Below are 26,314 nucleotides of genomic sequence, written 5' to 3'. Positions count from 1 at the left end.
AATTCATAGCACCTCTAGCTACACCTTCAAATTTGGCAGGTGACCTCTGACCTTTGGCTACGATTCAAACCTGTTACAGAAATGAATAGATGGAAATGTGTGTATCTTCAACTAATTAAATTAAAAGAGAAACAGCCTTTTCAGCCTTTACGGCACTCGTTCAGCGATGCAGGAAACGCACCGACCAATGCATTGTAAATCGCATCACGTGATGCAGCTCAGCGAATCAAATATGGGTATTCTCAGCTGTACACACACCGGGGGAGAGACGAGGAAAGAGAAGAGCAGGAGAATATTACGTCAGAGAAGTTATTTCACATGACGTTCTCCAAAGAGTGAAAAGTGGTCAGAGAGACCAGTCTTTAACCAAGAATGAACAGACTCTTATAGCTTAATTCTTCACACGGACAGTTTATAACCAGTGTGTCTCACATGTTTAGAGACCGTGACGATTATTAAAAGCGGTAAATGAAGCGCCACTATGAGACAAAGCACAACTCTTTTGAGCAAACGTACCCACTCACATCTAAATGAAGTCACAGAGAATAAACATAAGAGCCCAATATGATCAGAATCCTAACACATGAATTCACTTCACAACAAGGATGTTAACAGAATAGAGCTGAAACAAGTGGATTAATAACCACAGATAAAGATCATGCTCACTAATTTCTCTTTTTAGAAGATGAGAAAAATACAATGTGGCTTTTTTGACATCACTTGACATCACTTCACACCTGAATGAACTGAATTTAAAGCTGAGCACTGATCTGATCTGTAACTTCAAAACAGTCATAGTATAATAATAGTATTGTATGTCAAAAAAGTCTAAACATAGCTTGTCATAAAAAGTCATGAAATCATAGCATAATAAATAAAACTAGAAAATGCATTTCCTGCTGAAAATGCGTTGGAATGCTGAAAGCTGAAATGAATCTCAAAAACATTGCTGAAAATAGATATCCAATTTAAAACAAATTGCAAAAAGCTGAATAATTCAAAAAGTTGAAAGATTACAAATATGAAGTTATATCACCCCTCTCCTGAAAGAGCTGAACATTTTGATATTCGAACGGTTTCTGTAGCTTAAAAGAATTCCAGCAGTAGTGATATTTGTTGTAGTAGTAGTAGTAGAAGTATTATTCGCAGTATAAGTATGAGTAGCATTTGAATAAGTACTAGTTGTAGCAGTAGTGATATTTGTAGTAGCAGTAGTAGTAGAAGTTGTCGTCGAAGTATTTGTAATTAGAATAAGTAGTAGAAGTAGTAGTATCAGCAGTCGTACTAATAGCTGTAGTAGTATTAGTACTGGTTATTAGTACTGGTAGTAGCAGGAATAGCAGTATTAGCAGTTGTGGTATCAGTAATAATAGTAGTGGTAGTAATAGCAGTAGTGGTAGTAATAATATTTATGGTAGCAGTAATAGCAGTAGCAGTAGTTGTAATAGTAGCAACAGCAAAAGTTGTAGTAGTAGTGGTAATACTAGAAATATTAGCAGTAGTAGTAGTTGTCGCAGTATTAGTAAGAGCATTCATTATTTCAACAAAAAAAGCCTAATTTTGAGCGAAACGTTGAAAAACAGTTAATCCATGAGGCTTTTATTTTGAAAGGGTGGGACTGGGTGGGGGAGGGAGGGGGAGAGGAGACATAATCATCATGTTTGACACATAAACAGAGGTTATTAAATGACAGGCTTCATCACAAGCAGTTCAGTTAGAATTCACTCTCTGGGGCTTTTATTTTGAAATGGGGTGTGGGGGAGAAGGGGAGAGGAGACAGAATCATAATGTTAGATAAACACAAACCGGTTATTAAATGACAGGCTCATCACAAGCATTTCAGTTAGGATTCATTCTGTGGGGCTTTTATTTTAAAATGGCGTGTGTGGGGGGTGGGGGGGTGGAGGAGGGTGGAAAGACCTCTAAAGATCCATAAGACCTGAAAGACTGTATGAGAGAGAGAGAGAAGAAAGAATGAGTGAGAGAGAGAAGAAAGAAAGAGAGAGCGAGAAGAAAGAATGAGTGAGTGAGAGACAGAGAGAAGAAAGAATGAGTGAGAGAGAGAGAGAAGAAAGAATGAGTGAGAGAGAGCGAGAAGAAAGAATGAGTGAGAGAGAGCGAGAAGAAAGAATGAGTGAGAGAGAGCGAGAAGAAAGAATGAGTGAGAGAGAGCGAGAAGAAAGAATGAGTGAGAGAGAGACAAACCGGTTATTAAATGACAGGCTCATCACAAGCATTTCAGTTAGGATTCATTCTGTGGGGCTTTTATTTTAAAATGGCGTGTGTGGGGGGGGGGGGGGTGGAGGAGGGTGGAAAGACCTCTAAAGATCCCTAAGACCTGAAAGACTGTATGAGAGAGAGAGAGAAGAAAGAATGAGTGAGAGAGAGAGAGAAGAAAGAAAGAGAGAGCGAGAAGAAAGAATGAGTGAGTGAGAGACAGAGAGAAGAAAGAATGAGTGAGAGAGAGAAGAAAGAATGAGTGAGAGAGAGAGAGAAGAAAGAATGAGTGAGAGAGAGCGAGAAGAAAGAATGAGTGAGAGAGCGAGAAGAAAGAATGAGTGAGAGAGAGCGAGAAGAAAGAATGAGTGAGAGAGAGCGAGAAGAAAGAATGAGTGAGAGAGAGACAAACCGGTTATTAAATGACAGGCTCATCACAAGCATTTCAGTTAGGATTCATTCTGTGGGGCTTTTATTTAAAAATGGCGTGTGTGTGTGTGTGGGGGGGGGGGGTGGAGGAGGGTGGAAAGACCTCTAAAGATCCCTAAGACCTGAAAGACTGTATGAGAGAGAGAGACACACAGAGAGAGAGAGAAGAAAGAATGAGTGAAAGAGAGAGCGAGAAGAAAGAAAGAGAGAGAGAGAAGAAAGAATGAGAGAGAGCGAGAAGAAAGAATGAGAGAGAGCGAGAAGAAAGAATGAGAGAGAGAGAAGAATGAGAGAGAGAGAGAGAAGAAAGAATGAGTGAGAGAGCGAGAACAAAGAATGAGTGAGAGAGCGAGAAGAAAGAATGAGTGAGTGAGAGAGAGAGAGAGAGAGAAAAGAAAGAATGAGAGAGAGTGAGAAGAAAGAGAGAGAGAGAGAAGAACGAATTAGTGAGAGCGAGAAGAAAGAATGAGAGAGAGAGAGAGAGGGAAGATAGAATTAGTGAGAGCGAGAAGAAAGAATGAGTGAGAGAGAGAAGAAAGAGTGAGTAAGTGAGTGAGAGAATGAGTGAGTGAGAGAATGAGAGAGAGGGGAAAGAATGAGAGAGAGGGGAAAGAATGAGTTAGAGAAGAAAGAATGAGTGAGAGAGAGAGAAGAAAGAATGAGAGAGAGAGAAGAAAGAGTGAGAGAGAGACAAACCGGTTATTAAATGACAGGCTCATCCCAAGCATTTCAGTTAGGATTCATTCTGTGGGGCTTTTATTTTAAAATGGCATGTGTGTGGGGGGGGGGGGAGGAGGGGGGAAAGACCTCTAAAGATCCCTAAGACCTGAAAGACTGTATGAGAGAGAGAGAGAGAGAGAGAGAGAGAAGAAAGAATGAGAGAGAGAGAGCGAGAAGAAAGAATGAGAGAGAGAGAGCGAGAAGAAAGAATGAGAGAGCGAGAGAAGAAAGAATGAGTGAGAGAGAGCGAGAAGAAAGAGTGAGTGAGAGAGAGAGCGAGAAGAAAGAATGAGAGAGAGAAGAAAGAGAGAGCGAGAAGAAAGAGTGAGTGAGAGAGAGCGAGAAGAAAGAGTGAGTGAGAGAGAGCGAGAAGAAAGAATTAGTGAGAGCGAGAAGAAAGAATTAGTGAGAGCGAGAAGAAAGAATTAGTGAGAGAGAGAAGAACGAATTAGTGAGAGAGAGAGAAGAAAGAATTAGTGAGAGAGAGAGAAGAAAGAATTAGTGAGAGAGAGAGAGAAGAAAGAATTAGTGAGAGAGAAGAAAGAATTAGGGAGAGAGAAGAAAGAATTAGTGAGAGAGAAGAAAGAATTAGTGAGAGAGAAGAAAGAATTAGTGAGAGAGAGAGAAGAAAGTGAGTGAGTGAGTGAGAGAGACACCTCTAAAGATCCCTAAGACCTGAATGAGGTCTGGTGAAAGAGCTGAACATTTTAATAGTTGAACGGTTTCTGTAGCTTAAAAAATGGAGGAGAAGAGGGGCACGGAAGAAATAGAAGAAGTTGAATAAAGAAACAGGATAACAATAGTTGGAATGCTTAACAGCATTCCAACAATTAAAGCTGCGAGCAGCATTGATCGGGCCCTCGCAACTTCACGCACGTCGAGGGTACAAGCAGGACTCTGGCCATGCATTTCTGTGACCGTCATACACTGCATGCACGAGTTAAACGGTATTTCCTGGTACTGGCAGGACTCTGGGTGACGCGGCCATGAACTTCTGTGACCATCACACACTGCGTGCACGAGTTAGATATTTCCTGCGTCGACCAGCAGCATAGCAAAATCCTGCCGATTGTATTTGGACTTACATGAAAGTTAACAATGAAAGTATTTGGATTTCTTTTTAGAGTTTTATTTATTTGCTTTTGTTTCTCTTGTATTCATTATTGATCATTTGTGGTTATTTATCTGTTGATTGGTTTATCAGTATGTTTATTTGACCTCAGTATTTCTAAAAACATGGCTTCAGCTGATATTTTGTGAGAGGACTGTTTCATATAACCCTCCAGCAGATGGCAGGAAACAAGCATCCACATGTGACTGGAATGATTAATGCTGTGCTAGCAACGTGTAATTTGAGTGATATGTATGAAGAAGCACTAAATACTAATCATAGTCCATGTCAAGTGTTCTAATAATTATTCAGTCGAGAAAATGTAACCTCATATGTCTATATAGTAAAGAGGCCTGATCACTGTGGCTGCTGTGAGCCCTGGTGGAGTGTGTACTGTGGGGGGCAGCAGAGGCAAGGACAAATCCAAGACTGCTTGTCCTGCACCAGCTCACATGGGTCTCATCTGTCTCCTGCTGATGTTAGTGGACTGCTGCGCCAGTGTCATGTTCCGCTATTTCAACATCAGGAAACCTTTAGTCCAAAACGATTACCTGCTTTCTATCTGTCTCTCCTGTGATTCTTCTCTGAATACATCCACTTATTCTTTTGTTCACCTCTCAGCTGCTAACACCTTGACAACAGGTATTTCTGAGGTGCTGTCATCTTGTTGGATGAGGCGTTTAAGATAATAGCATTAGCCAGGGCCACTGGTGTTTATCGTGTCCTTGAAGTTCTGTTAAATTCAGAAATGTTCTGAAACTTTGTGTTCTTCCCTCGCGCTGTGACTGCTGTTCATTGGTGCACAAAAACCCTGATGAATCTGGCTTTCTCTGGCTGCCAGTAGTGCACTGTCAACTCCCATGATCCTAAATTGCCATAGTCATAACAATGCCTGTGACCAGCCACAGCACTTCACAGCCATAAAGCCCCCCTGGCACGCTCAATTTATCATACATTTCGCACTTTCACACTGTTCACAGAAAGACCTTCGCGTGGCATTAGTGTTAGTTTGTGAAGAGGCTCTCTGACACCCGGCCCGATGCACCTTCCACGGCTCGCGTTCGTGTCCAACCTGAAGGGAGAGGCGCAAGGAGAGGATCCCGGCGCACAAATGTAGGCAATTTGGTTTGCGGCTGACACCCTGCGCTCTGAATAAATGATCTAAATGCTTGCCAGAGATTGTTTTGCCACTGCCCCCCCTCAGCAATGACACAGGGGGGATGGGGGGTTGGGGGGGGGGCGCGCAACACCCCCTGTGGCCCTGTGTTGGCCAGCCAAGATGAATATGAGGAAATGAGGCAGACATCCAGTAAATAATAGTTGCCATTGTGCCCCTCGGCAAGCGCAGGACCGGGGGTGGGCTGGAGGGGAGTGGGGGGTCTCTGTATGATATGCCAGGGCCTGACATGGCACCCAGACCCAGAGCTGTCACCCCTGCGGAAACATCACCCTCGCCTCCACAATTTGTGCACTTAACACTTCAGTTGGCACATGACAGGTGCTTATTTCCCCACACTGGCTTTTCCCCCTCGCCGTGATGCCTCTGAGCCCAGGGCACACACGGCATCTGGTATGGATGTCTGTCCACGATGCTGCTCGCCGTAAAAGTGTGTGACTACACCAGTGATACTTTTCACGTCTGCTCCCACTGCATTTGCCGCCCACTGAGCTACAGTGGGCCTGAATGAATGCATGTGTGCATGCGTGCAAGGACTCGCATGTCCAAGGCCGGACTGGGATAATAATTCAAGCTGGGAAATTGGCCTGGGATGACCAATTTGACATTCATAAGAGAACATGTATACGGTAACTGTTTTGTTTAAATCGTTTTTCATCGGCATTAACATCTCTTTAGTAGCATAGTGGCTAGTCTCAATCAGAGTAAAAGTGATACTTTTGGGTTGTTTTCATGTAGTCTGGTTCGGTTTCACAGCGCAGAAACTAAAGTGGATCAAATAGAAGAAGAAAAAAATGTTGCTGAGGGGCGTGTACGAAGAAGCAAATTCATCATTTTCTTTGGAAGAGCTGCCACTTCTTTGCAGTGAATTGCAAAATCCTACCGGCTGGAACTTTTAAGTAAAAGTACCAATACCGCAATGTGAAAATAATGTTTGAAGTCCTGCATTCACAATTGTACCTCAGTAAAAGTATTCATTAAGCAGAGTTGCCTCTTTCAGAGTGTTTAATAACGTAGATGATATTATTTGTAGCTGATCTTTTAAGGGCACACTTTCAGGACTTCAGGGGGCCTCTCTAGTATTACTAAACTAAACAGATTACAACACATAGAGTTTGGTGACATAAACCATTTCCCAGCATGGCTTTGCACAGCTCCAACCTGAGTTAGTCTAAACAGCCAAAATAACTGGAAGCACTTGAGTGAGTATACAGGGCCTTAATGAATCTATCATAATGGAGCCTGTCCTCCAGAGACATACAACAGCATCAGTCGTTTTAGCAAGTGCCCATGAATGAAAAAAAATCATTTTTGCTCGAGCAGCCGTAAGTATTATGACGGGAGCATAGAATGAAGTCAGGTGATGTTGTTATAGGGAGAGGAAATCCACACAGGAAAGAGGTCAGGGCATGGCAATGTGAATAATTCTGCAGGTACTTGGTCTGACTGAAAGTTTGACCTCGTGAAAAATGAGGATCACCAAAGTCGTTCCTGTACATTTGTTGGGACCATGAACAAATAGGTAGATTGAAGGATCAAAAGGGTATGCACGGTGGTGTGGAGGCTGGCCCTGTCGCCTTACAGCAGGAGGTCCCAGGCTAGATGGGCCTTCTTTGTGGAGTTTGCATGTTCTCCCTGTGTCAGCATGGGTTCTCTCCACAGCCCAACAATATGGTTAATTAGGTTAATTGATAACTCTTAATTGCTCATTCGTGGATGAATGGTTTTCTGTCTATATAGCCTGGCCAGTGTCAGCTGGGATCGGCTCCAGCACCCCTGCGAGCCTCAACAGGGATCAACGATGAAAAGCAGTTTGTTTTTCTCCAGGACTTTCCTCTTGATTGGGACTCACACTTCTGGTTTCTTCTTAAGTGTTCTTACGCTTCTTCAGATTATTTGGAACGCATAAATACGCATGCCTGAATGTATGATTTCACAATGCCATTTCATAATAATGCCGTTATGGTACTTAGTGTGGGAGCACATTTAAGTTATTTATTGCAAAGAATCCAGTACCCATCCTCCCATTTTCATACTGAACCTTCCACTGAAGCTGCTGCTGATTGTTTTTTTCTGACTAGTTAAGTGAGGCATAATAATCATGGGACTTAATCATAGAGCTAAGAATGGAAGCAGCAGGGTATGTATTCATCTCCCCAGCAGCTATCAAATTAAACCCACGTGTTGAAAATGTTCTGGATTTCAAAGCTAATACACCGTGTTAAACTAAAATGCATCTTCTGCTTTTGATCGGAGTTCACAGGTTTCCTATCAGGCCTGCATCGCACCTTCATCTTCATTGATTACTTACCTCTACGACAGAAGCTACATCATCCATCAGTGTCATGACAGGCCAACTTCAAATAGCTGGGGTTTTAATTAAATGAGGTTGGGTGTCAAACTATTTCTACAAAATTGTTTTATTCTAACCGCATGTGTAAATAGTGAAGCTGGTGTTGCTAAAGTATCTGAGAATACACCTTGTAAGCTGTTTGGCCTTGAAAGTGCCCACTCTCCCCAGTGTTATGAATAATTGAATGTCTTGTTGAGGCTGTCTCTTACCTTGGCGCCCCAAATGACTTTCCACGGATATTGTAATCACACTTGTCATGCTTAAGTCCTTTGCTTCTTGTAGTCAAAGTCACGGTTTCATCCTCCACTCTCAAATCCCATGGCTGTGGTTGACAATTCAAAAACAGAAGTGGGACTACTCTTTTTGTCCTTGTCAATCACAAGGAGCCTGACTCTTTTCCTGCAGGCCACAGTCAAGACTTCTGGGAGTGATTGTCAGGCGGCATTACTGTCCCACTAACGCTGCTAAAAGCCAGCTTTTTTACATTACAAAAAAAAAATGTTGATGCATTATTTAACACTGAGATCAGGCGCAATTTCTGGAAGGATCTTGAGTTCTAAAAAGGACGGTCGCAGCAGAGACTCCTGGGTGATGGTGAGGCGGCTGTGAGGCACGATGACAGGCTTCACTTTCTCTCTTTCCCCCTTACAAACACAAACATACACATACATGTGACATGGTACTTTCTGATACGGAATATTATAACTTTATTCTGGCATTTCAAAGAAATGACTATTGCTGCCCTAAAGCTGCAGTTATTCTGTATTTGCAGTTATTCTGTATTTATCAAGCAATTCTAACTAAAACAATGTATATTGTATTAGTCCGTCTCTCAATACTTTGTGACTTCTCTATCCTTTCTGTGGCTCTCAGCCCCAAGCCCATTGGTTTTGTGCTGAAGACATAAATCTTTAAAAAAGAGTCAAGAAAAAAGTATTAATTTTCTATAACCAGTGGGCTGTAGTGTTTAGCAAACGTTACTCAAACAGGAGGAAATACCGCATTTGTTGGGGACTATTTTTACCACGGATTAATACACATTTGTTGCTTGAGCAGGATGGTGAATGTCAGGGACGCTGGAAGGCAATCTAATTTGGAGGTGCTTAGACAACGCATCCGCATACAATGAATGATTCATATCTTACAAAAATATTACTCCTTATTTTTCATGTGTTCTCCAATGAAAGTCCAGCAACACATCAATCTCGTCAATTCCCACTCTTCACACGCATACAGTATTTTCAAAATATACTTTTGTCTTCACATGACACTACTTAGTTAGGATGAGGCAACAAAAATACTTGGTTAGGTTTATGAAAAGATCGTGGTTTGAGTTAAAATAACCAGGAAGAGGCATTACTTGAGTACGGAAGTTACAAACAAATCAATATTGACTTCTTGTTTCACGTGGTGCACAAACAGCGATTTCCTGGGTGAAAGACTGTTTTTTGTTTTAAATCATTGAATGAATATTACTTTAGATCAGCATCTACAGTTCATCGATCTATTTCTAGACCTTATGTGGACAGTAGCACTAGAATAAATATCACTTCCAACAGCAAATGTGAGAGACATTTTGATAATAATCACATAAATATAACTACAATAAAAGTTATTTCCTGCAACAAACACTGGTATTCATGTTATAGCCTTCACATAAATACTGGGGAGAGTATATATAAGTTAAAACTTCCTGCATCTATGTGGCATTAGGTTTTTCAATTTCCACATTAAAAAATTTTAAAAAGAAAAAACACACCTAATAATGCAGTTTTTACATTCAGCAGCTTATGAAATATCAGATCCGTGTGAACCAATAACTCTAACAGTCCTCAAATAAATACATCAAACACACATACATGTCTCATTTCCATGACTTCTTCAACATGGTTTTCTATTGCTAAAGGTTTTACTGCAAATATTTATTTCCATCATCATTATCTCAATGAACTAACTGCATATGTTTACGGTAGTAGATGGTGGAGATGCACATTCCATTTGATTGAATGCCAGATTGTCAATGTGGCTTCATGTCTTTGCTTTCCAGCCAGCTGCACCTGAGCCTGCTCACCTGTCGTGCCCTCTTAGATTTCTTTGGCCGTTTTGAACTGCCTTTCTGTTGCCAACCTGTAGTCCAGTTCCTGACCATTGCCTGCATTGGATTTACCTTCATCCTACCTGCTTGCCTGGTGTGTACTTGTATGCATTTGAGTTCACGTCATTGTTTTTGTCAGTCCTAAAAAGTGCACAGACTTGAGGAAGTTGTGGCAGGGCCGTGGAATGAAGACCTGTGGGTGTACATCTGTCGGACAGTGGATTTTGTAGCCACCCTTCACCAGTTCCAGTTTCAGTTGGTCTGAGTGATGCACATAGTATCAGAGTCACATCTGCTCACATGGCTCCACAACACAACTGGTTATTATAGCTATTACACATAGGTCTACTGTTTCAGAATAGAATTGCCTAAAATAAGCTGTTCAGATTGTCTTCCTTAGCTTTTAGCTGAATGAAATAACATAACTGATCAGAGTTGAGCACAAGGCATGGGCTAAAGTTGCTGATGGTCAGTGCTGAGTGAGCGGACGTATGCACACTATATTGTACAACAACATAGAGGCTCCATGGTTTGAACCAAGACTCCTTTTATGGATTCAAGAATTAAAATATTCAAGGATAAGGTCACTATTTGTCTTTCAACATTGACAAATGCAGCGCATACCAGATGCAGTCCTTCCATTCTTACCTTTCGCAATTAAAGCACTAGACATGTACAGTGTACTATGTAAGAGGGAACTCAAATTTACTGAGGGCATTGCGCTAAAAGGAAACTCAATGAAATATCTTAGAGCAGCTTAGGTCATGTAAAAGAGCCTACAACTGTTGCAAATTCACATTGGAGCTGTCGTGAAAAGGTGTGAAGCACAATTGCCTTATAGTTAATTAAGTGGTGTATTCGCCCCGCCTACGTCCTCCACCTATACGCCTTTGTCCTTAATTAACTCTATACATCATCATTTTTAGTTTTTACAACTATTTCTAGATTCAATCGAACCCGAAATCTTAATTCAGCTTAACCTTAAACTTTAATGTAACTACAGTAACCTCGCACTAACCTTCAAGTCCTAACCTAAATGAACCACCTGTGAAAAGACGACTGGTACAGGTGATCTCACACCTCTCAAAGATGTCCTCAAAAAATAAGTCTAAAAAATTAAAAGATACCACACACACACGCATAAATTGAGTGAAAGACTGTTCCAGCATTAATAAACCAAAGCAAATGCAGGTTTGGAGGACCGGTCTTCTGGCTCCTCTGTGGTGTACAACACAAGGTGTTTGTGAGAGGCCTGGTCCTGACAGGTAGGAAGGAGAGGACAGCTGTGAGCGATAGCCAGGTGGTCCCAGTCCCAAACCCTCCAACCACATCAGCCCACCGCTGGCCTGATTGGCATTAATTGGAAGGGGGTGGGGGGTCAAGGGGGAACAGAGGGTGGGGCGGGCGGGGGAAGGGCTTGGGATGTGGGGGGGGGATTATGAGAAGAAAAGGCAAATGCAAGAGAGACAGTCGGAGGAGCTGGAATAGCTGGAATAGCTGTGGGCTGTAGGTACCAATGGGGCTCGTGTCATTATTCTCCGTATTTACAAAAAAATAAGTAATTTGTTGCTCAGTTGAAAAACTAAAAAGCTTTGTGCCAGGTTAAACCTTGTGCCAGGTTAAACCTGTTGTTTCCGAAGAGATAATATTTAATTTGTATGTACGCTGGAAATTTAGGACATTTCAGACTTAGCTTGTTAGGCTGTGCAGCCGGTACCGGGTCCCTCAGGCTGCACAGGTATTTAGCCAATATTTATAAATAAAGAAAAATGAAACATCAAAATCAAGACATACGTACATTTGTGGTAGACAACGTTTCAAATGAATAAACTGAATGTAAATAGGAATTTGATCTAGCTCTCGTGACCAACTACTGATTGGTATGGGCACCATGATAAAGGTTGAATTTCCCATGCATCCCTCCCACAATAGAAATGAGCTTATTTACTTGCATTATATACATCTTTTGCACCAGATGGATGGTTATGACTTTTATCTTATTTCTAACACAGACCAATATGAGCTGAAAGCATAGGTCTAATCCCGGAGAGCAGGCGCTGCTTCAGTGTGACCTGCACAGACAGCGGGTCACGTTGCCATCAGCCTCCTGCTGACCATAAACTGCTGCGTTGAACAGAAATCAATAGTGAGACACAAAATCACAAGTTTATGAAGCAGATGTACTTGCCTCTTAAATTCAACATGGCTTTTAAGGCAGCCCCTCACCGGCCTGGTCTCAAGATAAACATAACCCCCATGACTCCCTGTAATTGTTTGTTGAACAGTTCAGACAAACCGCTGAATGAACGGAGGCTCTTAATAGTCTCTCCTTGTCACTCCTGTGACAGTTACTTTTCAGGGACTAAAAACATGGTTTTTTTCTCTCCTTTTCTTAAGAAAACCCTTTTATCCTCAGGTTTTTACCCATCTCTTTTTTGCCTGAACCTGGGTGACTCATCTTTTCTTCCCTCAGTGCTAAATTGATGGCAGTGCAGGAGTTAATTCTTCAGGCATGTGTTTGGCTTCCTGGTGGAGAGTGTATGTGGGGTCAGGGTTCACAATGACATCTTTTTTTCTGGGCACTGGAAATGAAGAAGAGGCCATGGGAGAGTGCTGAACATGGGGGTGAATAGGAGTTCCACCAAGGCACTTAAACCTGTCTCTATACAGCAGCCAACAAAAGAGAAAAATCATCGTGCACACCAGAGACAATAGCATATCCAATGAGAGACACTGCTTCATAGAAACTTTGTAAGACATGACACTTTTTAAAACGTTGGACACACAAAGAGCCTCCATTGGTCTGCATGAAAGAACTGTGACATACACTAAATTGGCTTTCGACAGTGAACTTTGAAACTTTTAAAACTTTTATTTATAATTTCATACAGCCACAGCTCAAAGAATTCAATTACTGCCATTTCTTTTTCTTAGGTAGGTTTTACTCTGAAAGGTCTATCAATGGACAAGTTCAAATGGAAGATGGCTTGAATCAAAGTGTCAAACTACAAACTGAATACCAAGGAATCAAAATGTTATCTTTTCTACTAGTCAAAGTTATTGAACTGAACATACAGTATATTGTTTAATACATTTAAAAAATTTAAGATAATATACCGGACATGAAAGATAAGACCTTTTTTATTTTGTTTAATTAAACCAACAATAAACTGATCCTACAAACAAGTATTGCTTGATCTTCTTCTGAGCCATAGAGCTCCATTAAACTTACAATTAAAAACAGGTGACATGTACCTGCATCAGCATCCTGCTGCCACAAATACTCACTAGTGAACAGTGTTCGAGAGGTATTAATGGACTACAATTAAATAAAGTGCCTGGAAATAGACAAAACAGCAAGCATGTGTAGAAAACATTTTAACCAAACATATGTTGCATTTAAATGGTAAATGGACTGTATGTATAGCCTATCCTCCGACCACTCAAAGTGCTTTAACACTACATGTCATCCATTCACACACTGAAGGCAGGGGCTACCAGGAATCTAACTAACATTCAAACAACATTCGTAGGCACAGACGGGAGCAACTTGGGGTTAAGTGTCTTGCCCAAGGACACATCGCCAGGGATGGAACGGGGATCAAACCACCGATGCTCTGAAGGATGACCCTGCTCTACCACAGAGCCACAGTCGCTACATTAAAAAAAGGAAAAACTACAGAAATGAAGTTGTAAAAAGAACACTTTCAGCAGTTTGACAACGTATATGCTGTAATAAGAAATGGAAAAATTAAATGGGGAAAAAAACTATTGCAGATAGTCTTATCTAAGTAAGTTTCATTGGTGGTAGCATTTTCTAAAGTCGCAGTTTGATTTGATGTCCGATGGCACAAATACTGTGTTGTTATTTATTATACTGTAAAGACGGTGTACAGTATATACTGATATAGTGCTGCAGGAAGGAGTCACTAAGTCAATGGGTTTGAGGTTGGATGCCTGAAATAAGGTCTGTGGTTAACACTGTCATGTCTTGTCCTGTCTCTTAAGTTATGTTTTCTTATTTCATCATTTGTCTGTGGTTCCTGTTTTATTTTGTGTTACTTACCTCTCCTCTCGTTTCAAGTGAGTTCCCTTTGTGTGTTCCTGCCACTGATTATCTGCCCCGCCCCTGATTGGATACACCTGTGTCTAATCACCGACACTTCCCCAGTGTATTTAAACTAGGGCTGTGCAAAAATACCGATAAAGCGTACTATCGCGATAATTTTTTCAACGATAGTGTATTGATATGTTAAATTGCCTTGAATCCGTGTGTCAAACAATCTCCACTTCAGCTCCTGTTACAGAAGGCACTTCTGCTTCTCCCTATTGCCTTCTAAGCTAAGGTCAGCGACCTCAAGCAAGCGACCGTATACTGTAGAGCAGCGCTATATAATCATTCCTGTCGACACATGATGGGTGTAGCCGTGTAGTGCTCAGGGTTTACGAAGAGGTGAAGAAACGTGTCAAAACATGGCTGCCCCTGCAGAGAGAGTAGCCCTGACGTTCAACGTTAGATGACTAGACCACCGAGTCGAATGTTACGATTACGTCACACCACATCACGACACCACAGCGCGAGGGCCAAACAGGCAGTGACATCGCAGAGTTACTAAAGACTGAACCTGGAGGAATGGGACAAAAATGGGAAGGACCAACGCACTTTATTTCAGAGGATGTTTATACTACATGTAAGTTAAGAGTGGTCAATGACACAATGAGAAAACATATGTACCGGTACTTTTTTTTTCATATAATGGTTTATGGCAAGAGCATTTCAGTACAGTGTGTTCTCTGCTGCGTGACTATTTGCAATACAAATACCTTTTGAAGTAGTTTTTATGCGATTTGTCTGCTGAGTTGTCAATATGTCATGTAGGCCAACCTATTAGACCAGCGGTCCCCAACCACTGGGCCGTGGACCGGTACCGGTCCGTGGGTCATTTGGTACCGGGCCGCACAGAAAGAATACATATTGTATTATTTCCCTTTTGTTGATTATCAGTCTGAAAGAAGTTTTATTTTGAAAACTGACCGGATTCTCTCCCAATTACATGCGCCTGTGTCTCTTGACACATGTCAGGACGCTTGTCTCGGTCACGTGATACGTTACCTCAAAAATGAAGCCCGCAAACTAGCGAAAATAAGTACAAAACTTTTGGAGAGCTTCTTTGCGAAGGGGGAAAGGCCACTAAGGAGACAGAAGAAGAGCCTACAGCTTCCAAGAACATGAAAGCTTAATTTAACAGACAATATCAGGAGTAATTCTGACACGCCTGAGCCCGCTCTGCATAATATGTGGCGACAGAGGAAGATGAGCTGCTGGAGATCGTAAATGACGGTGGTCTTATAAGTATGTTTGAGACAACAACTCTGCTGGTGTTTTGGATTAAAATCAAGGCTGAATATCCTGAGATCGCCACTAAAGCACTGAAAACTCTGCTTCCATTTCCAACATCCTATCTTTGTGAAGCGGGATGTTCTGCAGTGACGGCAATCAAAACAAAACGAAGTAGACTTGATATGAAGACTTTGTGTGTCATTGTCTCCCATTACACCCAGATGGGACCATCTCGTTGCAGAGAAACAAGCTCAGGGCTCCCACTGAGTCAGCGTTATTGTGAGTTGTATTTTTTATGCATTTTATATTTGTTTTCATGCCGATCGTATCATCTTATTTCGTCGTGTTTATCCGCCACACCTTGAAGGCCGGTCCGTAAAAATATTGTCTTACATGATACCGGTCCGTGGTGCAAAAAAGGTTGGGGACCTCTGTATTAGACTATCTAGGTCAGGGGTGTCAAACTCATTTTCACTCTGGGGCCACATCAGCATCACGGTCGCCCTCAAAGGGCCGGTTGTAAATGTAAGACGGTGTAAATGTAACTACGGTACTCCTAACATAGTTAGTTTAGTTTCCCGGGATATCTGTGACTTCCACAACACGTACTTCCAGTTGTGTGATTTCTCCTCCGCCATTGTTTCCTGTTGCTGGTGCAAAATGCATTCTGGGATATTTGGCTGTCCCAAGTACAGACAAGTCACCTCCGATGCATCCCGGGTAAAATGGGCAGAGCGAGCCACATCCGGGCATTAGGGCCGTGCTTGGCTCGATGTGAACTTTGAATTGGAACAGTACTTGGGCTGAGACTGATGACGTTTCAGTACAGAGAAGTACGCATGTTGAGAAACTTGTTGGAAATCCTCTTTATGGGCTGTTGCATCTCCTGTCCACCTGTTGTGATAGTTTTAATGTCGGCACACAGACAACATGCCATCTCATCACTTCGACTTTCTATCTCATAATTTCGACCATGGGGATATTTTTATTTTCACATCTAACTTTAAATTTTTGTAAAAAAAAAAAAAAAAATTTTTTTTTTTTTTTTTTGCTGGCGGATTCGTGGGCCACATAAAATGACGTGGTGGGCCGGGCCCGGCCCGCGGGCCGTATGTTTGACACCCCTGATCTAGGTGGTACACAGCAAGTTGTATTTTCAGCTCTATTTTTATATTTTCACAAAATAATGAGTATTGCAATATCTATTGTATTGCAATATATCGCAATACGTATCGTATCGCAATACGTATCGTATCGTGAGGTGCTTGCCAATACACAGCCCTAATTTAAACCCTGTGTTCCTCTGTGCTACGCGCCTTCATGTTCCTGGTTTCTCTGATCTCTGCCTGTTTTTCCTTTGCCTCCTCATGTACCGGACCTCTACTGATAAGTGAAGACTGTCTACACCTTATCCTGTGTTCTGGTCGTGCTATTGAGCATGAACAGAACACAGAATCTTTTATTCCTTGTGGTAACGAGACGTAACATATAAAATATGTCAGTAAAAACAGAATTTTTAAGTGCCTTAAAGAAAGCGGTTGCAAACGAGTGGCTGACCGAGAATACAAATTGTCATCATGCTGAAAAGTCCCCCCTCACAAACTGTTGATACTTATGAGATCGTGGTGTAGTTTGTTTAAAGCCTAACATTAAAGCTTTTTACTTCAAAGATCATAAAGGTGGTATTCATTTGTAAAGATTATCTTGCTGAATAAAATGTGCAAATATTCTAAACTTGTGTTGCCACAGAGTTTATTTTCAGCAATAATACAAAATCCAATGGAAACATTCCATTGGATTTTTTTCGTGGAAACCAGTGTGATGCTTACTTTCGAGGTTGACTAGTAGAGAACCTCATCCCTGCATCACTCTATTGGGACACACCTTTGTTAAAAGTATGAAAGTGTCATTACGAGTTTTAACAGAGTGAAAGTTACCCCTTGTTCATCAGTCTTTACAATCCCATGGAAACTTCTTTACTGCAATAATTGTATTCTTCCGTATGAATTTTCTTCATGCCATGTATGTTTCAACACAAATTCAAATTAGTTGGTTGTGTATTACTTATTTGCAGTTTTACGTGTTCTCAAAGGTCCTTTTTTCTGTCTACCTCACAAGTGCACTTAATATGTATTAAAGCTTGACTGAAAGTGCTGATAAGTTGCGTTCATATTTAAGCCTGTTTTAGTATTGATTGCTAAAAACTACAGCAGCCAGCTGTTTATGGAAATTAGTCAGCTTCGTTTTTGAGAAAAGTCCAGCATCTCGTGGCATGACTTCAGACAGCTTAAGCCATTTTAGGACTCCAAATTGCACTGCAGTCGGACTATGATCCACGGTAATTTGTCTCCGCTTCTATTGTTTGGTTCCTTTAACTTTAGTTCACCATAAGTGCGGGTTGAGCAGAGGCAGGAAATCGCGGGGGTATTCAACAAGGCTTGTGTAAGTGATTGTGACAGATCCTGCCAGCAAACAGCAGGTCCACAGCCCCTTTCACTGAGCCCAGCAGAGGGCCTGCATTGATGTGGATAAGGGAATTATCTCTACTCTGGTGACTTGGACTGGAGGACAGTGGAAATTCAATTAAACCAATCTATGTTTTCAATACCCAGAGCCCGTGTCCTGACTGTAAGGCTGGATTTTGACGTCTACAGCAGCCTGTCATGGGTTGAAGGTGCTGCCTCGAGAAGAAAGGGAGTTAATCTGCTAGCGAGGAAAAAACTTTTGGTTTGTGAGGAGCTAATGTGGTATTTTGAGTCGGATGTAAAGCTGGACTTCAGGGCCAGCGCCGTGACTCACCATGTGGGCAGATAGCGCGGTTAGCTGCTATATGTTTTACACAGGCAAACCATTTGTTGCCTGATGTGGGAGATTTGTAAATCATTAACAATTCAGTGCAGCGCAGAGACCGAGATAACCACGAGACAATCAGGTGGAGCTGGCCGCTTTGTGCACCGATGGAGAACAGTGCAGATGGTCATGACCGTCTGAGACCCCTGTGGTTTCACATTCAGAGGGTAGTCAGTCAGAAGCACACATGATCAAAATGGCAACAAGAATATCTATGTGAGTTTGACATTTATTAGATTATAGTGATGAAGAATGAGATTGGACACATGTTGAGGTAGTGAGAGAAAAACTGGAACCAATGATGTACAGACAGCTATAACTGGATTACTTTGATACAGGAGAAAAACTTCAAACATGACAATTCTCAGCCAAGTTCTGGAGTTGTATGGAGCATCTTTTGTTTAAGATTTCTAAGATGTTTATTCACAACAGATCCCAGGGACTGTGTTTGTCTGTTCATATTTCTCTGAGTTATGACCAGCGATGCGCTATTTGTTTCAGTACTGGAGCTGACCCCACGGCGCACACGGTTATGTTGTGGCTCGTTTCAAAGGTTATGTAACCACTGTTACCATACATTAGTAACTGAGCTCACGATCAAATGTTAGGCGGACTGAAAAGTTCCACCAAGTTTATTACGCGTCAGTCAGCCAAACATCCAGTGGCTACACTGTGGATATTGTAAGTTGTATTAGCTGGGAATTCAGCCATTTTGGCGAAAGAGCACATGTAGTTTGTGTTTTGAATTATTTAATTTACTTGTGCCGACCAAATGGAGCCATAAACATCCATTCTGAGGAAAAGTTGCAGGCAGGTAGCTAGCTGCAGACTGAGAAAAAAAGAGCTGAATTCTCTGTGCTGCTCAAAGGCTACTGGCAGCTACACACAACTTTTAAGGTAGAATCAGTGTGCGAAATCAAACACTTGTGACCACTTGTGAAAGCCTAAAAAATGTTTAAACATCTGTTACTTTTCACAATTCATTATTTAAATAGCAGAACATTTGTTCACATTGTGAATATAGAAAAATATAACTTCTTTGATTGGCTTGGTTTGCATTCATTAATATAGTGTACTGCGTACTGAGTCTGTGTAGGACCCGATTGCCACCGGGTATTTCACACACTGGTTAGAATTGACGCCATTATTACTCTACACACCTTAAATGTCAACATAAGAACTTTGACCAATCCATTTGTTCTTATTGGCTCTTTTGCATGATGTACGCACCAGTGATGATTGGATCTTCAAGTGCTTAAGAAAATGTATATAAATTTCAACCGTATTACGCAGGCTGCGAATATTTCCTCACTTTGAGAAAAAAAGTTGCGGCACATCCTTTTGTTGCATTCCAGCAGCACAACAGCTTTGGTTATGTATCAGAGAAGGACAGATTTTGACACAAACTGCTGAAATAAAAGTACCTAAAATGAGCTATTCATCATAGCCACTGCTGCAGCTGCTGTTCATGTGGGTGGTTGGCCCGAGTAAGTGGGCGTTACTACATTTACTAACTGCCCATTGTTTTCAGAAAAACTGGCTTGAACCTGTTCATGTCACCTCACGTAGCCATATCTTTGCCCCATGTCTCTCCCTCCGTGCCCCCCCCCCCAACTCTACTACCCTTCCCTCACAGTTTTAAAAACTCTGCTTTAATGGGAAAACTGTAGCCAGCAGAAATACTGTTTGTATAACAAAAGGCTCAGTTTTTAATCAAACATGAAAATCTCATGATAATGACCAACATGGCTTATTATGAAATATCTGATGCAGCCCCATTTGGTTCCATTGTACTCACAACACAGCACCTGTTTACAGTACTAAGGCCATTTTAATTTAGAAATGACACTATCGACTGCATATGAGCTTATTGTAATATACAGTTCATGAGTTGTTATGAGATACATTAAGAATGGCCTCTATGGAGGTCCATACATTCACATTGCATACAATATAAACATTAAAATGTGAAATAGTCACTATTGCACTGATTAACTGTGAATAAAATTAATTTAATATACGGATTAAACCCTAAAGCTGGAGTGCGTTATACCCCTTTCACTCCCATTGCATAAGACAAATGAGTTTTCCTATGATTATAAAGTCATCCAAAAATCACATCAGTATGCTCACCTCAGTCCAATATGAATACTGGGCCGAGGAAGTATCACATGTCTGGGTGATGAATGTCACCCAAGAGGTGTCTGGCAGAGGAATATTTGATGATATTTAATTGACGTATAGAGTGCATGTCTCCACAACTTCAGGGCGATAACCCAATAATGATCGACTGGCACTCCCCTCTGCTGCTATGTGTTGTGTTACACTCTGTCTAGTACTAACTGCATATTAATTCTTATGTTTCATCTTTCAGATCAAGTCATTTTACAGGACCTGTGCTGCCTACATACCCACTGCCAGTAAATGGATAATAGGCAGGTTATGGTAAAGTGAAAGAATATCTGGGTTAATAACTGAATGAAGACTGAGGTTTTACATTTGTCTGAGGCAGGACTGTTTTGGAGGCAGAAATCATTTGTCTGGTTGAGTAAATATTTAAAGGTGCAAGATCTGAGATTGTGAGCATTTAGATTGCCTCTTAATGGCTCTCGACATGTTGACGGCGAGCCGGCAGCTCATAGGTAACAGCACCAACAGTGCAAACTACGGCTCACAGTGTTTACCTGGAGGGGAACCGGAGGCTGGGTGCTACGTTTCTGGGACTATGCTGACGGTCAAGCGACGTTATCAGCTGTGCTAGCTCACCCCTACGGAACATGTGTGCTGGGGAAAAAATGTTCGGAGAGACAGATTTCAGCTGCTTTCCACCTGCAGAAATATATGTTTGACCAATGAAATCCTTTGTGTCAGCTGATGTCATACCTCCAGGTCATAGCTAGCTTGCTGCAAAAATTTGGGAACGTCCAATCAGTTTGGTTTCTCAACATCCAATATTGTACGACAAACATCACGTCAACTCAACAACCAAATAAAGGACAATATATGGCTTGAGATCACCCAGCAGGTAGGATACGAGGAAGCTGGTAGTGTAGCCAAGCTGATATGCACTTGCTAACATTTTAGTCACGGAAAGGGGCTAGCCACAACAGCTAGTGTTAGCTTACAATTAAAAAGTTATATACGTTTTTGTACTGTGTAGTTAATGATAGCCCTTCGGCATGCTTTGTCTGGATTCATTTATCTATTTTGATGAAAATGAAACATGGCTTTTGGATAATTCACACCAGACCAGGTGTGCTTAGTTGTCAGGCAGAACATTAGCATGCGGGTTTTTCATATTCATGCACAGCACATTGCAGTTTCACATTGCACTGGTGATTAACAGCTTTTAGCCACACTAGCGCCATGTCTCAAGAAATGAAAATATCAATTGGTCCACTACTTTGATCTAGAGTGAAATGTCTCAAAAACTATTGGATGGATTGACATAGGTCTCAAAAGAAAAAAAAAATCATATGACCCAAACTGTCCATAGTAAACATCCATCACAGAAACTTAAATTTCAACTTACTTTCAACGTACCATACTTATTGTACTGCTAAATACTTATTGTAGTATGTATTCTTTCTGTGCAATGAGAGATTATTAGTGACATTATGAGTGTGCTTTGTCGTTTTTACGTCCTTCTCAAAAAAATGGATGAAACAATATTCTGAACTGCTTGTGTACAACCTGATCTGACTGCAAAACAGGTCCAACGAGGCAAGACAACAAATACAAGGTTATCATAACCAACAGAAACAATGATCAGAGCTGTAAAACCAGACTTGTAATTGTAATGATTTCAAGCTGAAACCATCTCAGACATTCCGAAATGGGAGCTTAAGGAAAATGACTGATACGTAATGTGCAGCAACACAATAAATGTACCGTACAATATTATTACATATGCAAGGCGTGAAAAAATTTAATAATTTACAATTCTGCAAAAATCCTGATACTGACTTCCCATTTTGGCCCCCAAGAGCAGCTCTGCCTTTGAGAAATATTTGTAGAAATGAAATGATTCACCTCTTAACTGTACAATTCCAATGAAAAAGGTCAGAATTCAAGCGGCCGTAGACTGGCTAAAGAGAAATTGCCAAACAGAGAAAAATAAACCAGCACTGGAAGTGATGTGTAGTGTGCCGGGAGACGCCTATGTTTTTTGCTTAAAATTATTACTTCATGACAAAAGTGTGTGAAAAGCAATACAGAAGATGTGACCAGAATGGAGTGGTAAGAGCCTGGAATGAATAAAAAAGATATCCAATAAGGTCCAATACAATATATATTAATATACTGAAAAAACTCACAGGCTTCTGTGTATCTCTCTCTCTCTCTCTCTCGCTCTCTCTCTCTCTCGCGCTCTCTCGCTCTGTCGCTCTGTCGCTCTCTCTCTCTCACACACACACACACACACACAAACCACCATCCCCCCTCACGTTTGTGGGTAATGGATTTTTATCAGGGCAACAGTATCAGGGTTGATTTTGACGAGTCCCTAGGCTGCTCTACGATTCCTTTTGAAATCCCTTTCTTTAGTAGTCTTGTTCAAGTAGCCTGAGGCCATGGCCCTCCGAGATCACAATGTTATTAATACAAACATGTCAAACCGCATGCTGAAATTCAAAACAGAGGTGCCAAAATGTCAGTGTCAAACTCCTGAAATATAAATTATGCTTTAATATTCCTAAGCACTACACAAAATATGCTTCAGCGCATTTAAAAAGCATGAAGCGCACAAGTGTTAAATATTTCAGTGTAATGTCACCAATTGCAACAGCGGAGGGGTTCGCTGACGGCAGCGGCCCTGGCTGTGATGTGAAATTTCAAGAAGCCAACAGGATTAATGACTGGACTTGGTATGCCCCCACCCCCCCCTGCGCCACCATGTAATCCCCCTCTAGTAAACCCAACGAGAGAACAAAACTGTAGCTAATTATCATCTAATATCTCCCATTTCTTTATTTTCCGCTGTACATGCTCGGTGCTGTTTGGAGATTTGATTTTGTGATCTAAAAATGATCTAAAAACAGGGCCACTAATGAGCTTTGCTTTCTTAATCATGCTCTCCTTTTCTGCTGACATCTGTCCATCGAGCACAAGAACACCTAATCGCATTAATGACCTCGGAGCACAGCCTTGTTACAATATCAATATTTACAGCTCTGTTGTCTCTCACTGGTAGCTACCAGTTGGCATCTGCTGCACCAGTTACAGTTTTTCTCAATTGTTAAAACACTAAAACCCATTGGCTGAACAAAGTTCTCAGTTGCCTGAACTCATTTAGCTAATTGTGCAGTCTGTTGTCAATACCTTAAACTGTGTCACATGGTAAAACACAATTTGCAGATCTCACTTTGACTTTTCAGCAAAACTCCAAACACATTCTCAGTCTCAAAACACATTCTGCACTCTAATGCACATGTCATCCATTCTGGTAAACACAAGTGGCAACAATCAAATACAAAGAGAGAACACATGTCATTGATTAAACACAATCACTCAAAATTGATTTCACTTGTATCAAATGATGTGACACAACCAATATAAGCCGGTTTAGAGAGCAAACAGGTGGTTGAAGGTGGGAAGGAGAAAGTCTGAGAATGGATAGAAGAAACAATGTGAGAGGACATGGTGCTTTCTATTTGTTACAGTAACAGTACTGACTGCTCAATAGATGTTGACTGGTTGCAGGTTCATATCAACAAAGAACAAGAATTACAGTATCGCAGAGACAAAGGACACGTTTGTGAGATGCAGGGTACAGTACTGTACAAATAGGGGTACAAGGAGGAGGAAGAACAAAAGAAATTGCAAAGAGCAAAGCACAGTAGTCATTTCTGATCAATTTTGAGCTACTGCAATAGAACATGTTTTCGTTCATATGAAATTTGTTTTGAGATTAAAAATCTACTTCTCCCTGAGAACTATATGTTTTGAACAATGTGCTTTCTATTTATTGGTGTATTGTTTACTGACTGCTTGATAGTGTATATTATTTTGATCACTTTGTTTATGATTTGAGAGCAGTGTTTGATTTTGAGCACAGGTAAAACTGTTTTGAGGCGAAAGTTTCATTTTGCAAGAGGATTCAGAGGTTTTGTAAAGTGCTTGAAGATGAGGTTTTGTGTTTACAGTTTTGAGAGAATGGGTGACCGTTTCAAGAAATGTGTCTTAGCAATCGAGAAAAACTGTAACAACCAGCTAAACGTCTCCACTGCACACGTCTTCGAAAAAGGTGCCTGTCACTTTCAGTGACCATTATTGTCTGACGTGAAGGCCTCTGTGACAGGAGTGGGTGGGAACCATCCGGAAAGGCAAAGTTACCTGATGTGTTTTGTCACCTCTTCCGGTTGCCTGAACAGGCATTTGTGTTGGTGCGTTGGCCGTGGGGCCCGGCAGTGTCGGACCGCATCTGCCGCGGCTGCTCTCCGCCTGCCAGCTCCTCCTCATGACATCTGAAACTAGCCAGACCAGCGCTGGTTTACACATGAAATGCTCAGGCCACTCAGCCCGGTGAGAGCAAACTGTCAGTCAGCCAGCGCAGGACCTTGAAGCGCTGATCTGCTTGCTGAACTGAACCACGCTGCACACCTCTCCTGCGCCAGGAGTGGGAGTAAGAGTATATGATATACGGTCTGAGTATCTTTTATCCCTTCTCTCCCTGCGTTCGGGAATGCAATTTTATTTCTCCTCATAGTTTCTCTGGGAAGTGAGGAGGAAGGAGGCAAGGCAGCAAGAGTTCATACTGCAGTTGTTTGACTTCATTTGTAATCTTGATTTACCTTGTTTTTTCATAAAGTGCCAGTAAATCCATGTTACAGAAAAAGACAGTTTTTGTTTTATAATTCCACGTTTTGAGATATCTACCACCCTAATACAATGGAGGTGGCCGTTTTGTTTTTGGTGTGTTGCTCACAACATTGAAAGACTTTAAAATTCCACTGTAAAACCGCAATTCCACTGTAAAACCGCAATCACCTGCATGGTTTGATACCACTATCAGACAAAGTGATACATTTGGTGAAGGACTGTCACTGAAGGGTTCTTTCGTTAAGTGTCAAAACAGCATTTGTTTTTGATTCTTTGGGAAATCCTGCGTAGTTGCAAGACATTGTTTGTGATGTTATTCTTGTTATTATTTTTTGTGATGGTTTGATACACTTTTCGGTTTTATGGTGGCTGGAGGCTGAGGCTGAAAACTGGAAGCAGGGTGAAACCTGTCTTTATGCTAAGCTAGGCTAACCTCATCCTGACTCCAGCAGAAGATTGAGATCCATCTTTTCATTTCACTCTTGGAAAGAAAGTGAAGAAGCACATTTCCCAAGATGTAGAAGTGTTTCTTTAATCCATCGACTTGTTATGCTAAGAGATGATGAAATACTGACATTTAAACTTGCATTCAAAAGTAACATGACAATCAAACTTGAAACAAAGTTATTTTTAGTGGTCAAATTAAAGCAATTTTATATCAGTTTATGTTTACCTTGTAATTTTATGTTTGTGGAAAGGACTTTTTTTTTGGTGTTGGTTCACCAGTGAGTCCCGGTGATGAAACAGAGCCAGACACAAACCACTGAACCTTACATTCCTCCTGAATCTTGACATACTTATCTCCAACACATACCACTCTGGCAGGGGTCAGCTGCTGGCAGAGAGACAGATGGGAAAGGGAGGGTTGTGTGGGGGAGCTCACTGTATCTGGAGGGGACCGAGGAGAGTTCAGAGAAAGAGTGAGAAGACCTCCAACAACCAAAGGAGGGGTGACTGCTGTTTCAGAGAAGAACCCCTAATTATATATGTGTGTGTGGGGGGGGGGGGGGGTCTGGCCTGCTGCTTTGCAAGGGGAATGGCAAGGTCCATAATCCAGTTAGAGGTAAAAGGTGGGTCGACCGTTGGGTGGGTGTATGGCCCCCAGCCCAACAGCAGGCCAGCTCACAGGTCATTGAACCCCCTGCACCTCCTCCCTCCTTAGCCCCCCCCCCCCGCACCTCCTACACCCACCACTCCCCCTC

Source organism: Melanostigma gelatinosum (assembly GCF_949748355.1).
Source record: "Melanostigma gelatinosum genome assembly, chromosome: 2".
In the NCBI taxonomy this organism is placed as follows: Eukaryota; Metazoa; Chordata; class Actinopteri; order Perciformes; family Zoarcidae; genus Melanostigma; species Melanostigma gelatinosum.
Note: the sequence above shows the minus strand (reverse complement) of the source record.